This window comes from Salvelinus namaycush, chromosome 35 (assembly GCF_016432855.1).
Source record: "Salvelinus namaycush isolate Seneca chromosome 35, SaNama_1.0, whole genome shotgun sequence".
Taxonomy (NCBI): Eukaryota; Metazoa; Chordata; class Actinopteri; order Salmoniformes; family Salmonidae; genus Salvelinus; species Salvelinus namaycush.
In genome coordinates, this window is record NC_052341.1 from 5,847,977 (window position 1) to 5,851,607 (window position 3,631).

The 3,631-nt window shown below is 44.3% G+C and overlaps 1 pseudogene; it reads right to left on the reverse strand.

Moving 5' to 3' along the window:
- Window positions 1-910: 910 nt before the first annotated feature.
- Window positions 911-1,600, reverse strand: LOC120029371 (annotated as a pseudogene).
- Between the last annotated feature and the right edge of the window lie 2,031 nt (window positions 1,601-3,631).

Sequence of the window (3,631 nt, forward strand, 5' to 3'; positions counted from 1 at the left end):
CATCCACTACAAGACCATGATGCTTACTGACGGAACAGCAAGAGGAACTGCCCCTCCCTACCTTTAGGCTATGCTCAAACCCTTCACCCCAACCCCAGCACTCCGTTCTGCCACCTCAGGTCTCTTGTCTGTGATATGTGGTTGTTCCACCTAGCTATCTTAAGATGAATGCATTAACTGTAAGTCGCTCTGGATAAGAGCATCTACTAAATGACAAAAAAATGTAAAATGTTAATTAATGAGGGTGTTATTACCAAAGAAGAGAACCCTGTCTCTGCTGTTCAGTGACATTGGTTTTAATACATTTGGCCTTAACATGGAGGACATTTCAGGAATAATTAGGAACAGACTTGGCTTTGTTTTTGATAAAGACATGGATTCTTTCTTGCCAACAAATATGGTGTAGTTATTTTCATATCAAAGGCATGTAATCTCATGTCCTTGCCGTTACAGCTTGTTGTAGGCTGCAAAGCATAAGTGATGTGTTTGTAAAGGCACAGATAACACGTCCATGCCCTGACGACTGCTCAGAGCATTGGAATGTTGTTGCCAGTCAAAACAAAAACACTGGACTAGGCCTACCAAAAATTATTCTAGTCATGCCCCCCCCCCCCAAAAAAGGTTTTTGGTTGATAGTTTGCTGCCATATTTTTTAAAAACCACACTAAAATATAAAATATATACTTTGATAAGTTAATAAATTAATACTGACATTAAATTACAGAACAAAATATGGACAAACCTGTAGGAATTTAAGCCAAGAAGACAAGAGGACACTCCCTTATCTTTGGGGTACAGAAAATACCCCCCCCCCCCCCCTCCGCTCCCATATCCCGGGAGATCTCCTGCCTCCCTCCCCTAGTCCCCCATCCCTTACTCCTCTGTCCCCCTCTGTCCTCCCCTCTCTCTCTCAAACCACCATCTGCTCGCCCCAGCACTTCCTACAGCCCAGATATACCGCAGAGACAAAATACACCACAATGCGAACACGGCGGCAGCCAGGTAGACTTTATACAGGCAGGCAGTAGAGTTTGTATTGCTCTAGGTTGCAGTATGCGTACCACTTGGTCTTATAGATCATGTCGCCAATCACCGGTAGATACAGCACCGCGGCTGCCATGTTGTGAATTAGGTTGCCCTCCCAAGATGAGTACGAGGTCCTGCTTGTCTAGGAGGGTGATGAAGAAGGAGGCGAGGGTGAGGAGCCAGAAGAGCACTGCCACGAACAAGACGAAGTGGATGGAGCTTTCGTATTTGTTGGCGGCAATTGTGATCCAAAGTCCAGCTCGGAATAGGATTTGGAGGATTTGGATGAAGTTGAGAAAAGTCTTGAGGAAGTCCCGGAAATGTTTGCTCACCTCCGGCTAGGTGGGTGGGGGGGGTCTCTGCTCTGGAGAACACTGGGACCTTTTACTGAGTAGGACAGGGGCTTTCAATCTAACACTGACTCAAATAAAAGAGAGAAAAAGGAGGGTAGATTGCTTATTAATAGGTGGTTAGAAGTGTAAAATTTGTCAGAGAGTTGTTTTTTCTTCTGCACAGACCCAGGTACAGCTGATCTAGGATGAGGGCCCATGTTCATAAAGCGTCTCTTATTCATTGTGAGAAAAAGTGCTAAACTGATTCTAGATCAGCACTCCTACTCTGGGTATGATTTGTTAATATGGGCACAGAAATTCCCAAATAGAGAGACAGATGGCACTTTGTTCATGTTCTTGAAGATACTGAAAGGGAAAGGGGATACCTAGTCAGATGCAAAACTGAATGCATTCAACCGTAATGTGTCTTCCGCATTTAACCCAGCCACTCTGAATCAGAAAGCCTGCCAGTGATGTAATTATAGCTGTGAATCACAGTCGAGTCATTGTGGGCCATTTGGAATGATGAAGTCTGGTTTAGATTTCTTGGCAGAAAATGGCCGACAACACATCCCTATCAGTCATTCAGCTAGTTGATGTCAGTCCATAGGAACAGTATTAGTTTTGTAAGCTACAGTACTTCACTGTATCTCCCTATCCTTTAGGACTTGTTTCACTCTGCACTAGTTTTTAGGGGTTTGAGAGAGACAGACAGGGAGAGACAGATAGAGAAAAGACAGGTAGATGAGACATGAGAGAGAGACACATCCCCACCCCAACCCCTCCACAAACAAACCCTGGCCACACCCTATACAGGCCCCCACAGATCAGTTTATTCCCCTTCTACCCCTGATCAAATTTCCAATTGGCTATATTTACCGTACGACATACCACATATTCACCCTGCACACCCTAATTGACAAACAAACAAAGGCAAAATCTTCTCATGCTTTGTTGATTTTTGCTTTAACTAGGCAAGTCAGTTAAGAACAAACTCTCATTTACAATGACAGCCTAGGAACAGTGGGTTAACTGCCTTGTTCAGGGGCAGAACGACAGATTTTACCTTGTCAGCTCGGGGATTCGATCTAGCAACCTTTCAGTTACTGGCTCAACACTCTAACCACCAGGCTACCTGCCGCTTTGTTGAGATCCCGATTGGCACAGTGGGCTAAGGCACTGCATCTCAGTGCTTGAGGCGTTACTACAGACACCCTGGTTTGAATCCAGGCTGTATCACAACTGGCCGTGATTGGGAGGCCCATAGGGCGGCGCATAATTGGCCCAGCATCGTCCGGGTTTGGCCGGTGTAGGCCGTCATTGTAAATAAGAATTTGTTCTTAACTGACTTGCCTAATTAAATAAAGGTTAAATGTAAAAATAAAAAAATAAAAAGCTTTTGACTCAATTTGGCATGAGGGTCTGCTAAATAAATTGATGGAAAGCGGTGTTGGGGATAAACATACGACAATTTAAAATCCATGTACACAAACAACAAGTGCACGGTTAAAATTGGCAAAAAACACACATTTCTTTCCACAGAGCCGTGGGGGGGGAGACAAGGATGCAGCTTGAGCCCCACCCTCTTTAACATGTACAGTGCCTTTGGAAAGAACTCGGACCCCTTGACTTTTTCCACATTTTGTTATGTTACAGCCTTATTCTATAATGGATTGAATAAAAAAAATCCTTAGCAATCTACACACAATACCCCATAATGACAAAGTGAAAACAGACTTTTAGAAAAATTTGTGCTAATTAAAAAATTAAAAATAAACTGAAATATCATATTTACTTAAGTATTCAGACCCTTTACTTAGTACTTTGTTGAAGCACCTTTGGCAGCGATTACAGCCTTGAGTCTTCTTGGGTATGACGCTACAAGCTTGGCACACATGTATGTGGTGAGTTTCTCCCATTCTTCTCTGCAGATCCTCTCAAGCTCTGTCAGGTTGGAAAGGGAGTGTTGCTGCACAGCTATTTTCAGGTCTCTCCAGAGATGTTCAATCGGATTCAAGTCCGGGCTCAGGCTGGGCCACTCAATGACATTCAGAGACTTGTCCCGAAGCCACTCCTGCGTTGTCTTGGCTGTGTGCTTAGGGTCGTTGTCCTGTTGGAATGTGAACCTTCACCCCAGTCTGAGGTCCTGAGTGCTCTGGGGCAGGTTTTCATCAAGGATCTTTCTGTACTTTGCTCTGTTCATCTTTGCCTCGATCCTGACAAGTCTCCCAGTCCCTGTCGCTGAAAAACATCACCACAGCATGATGCTGCCA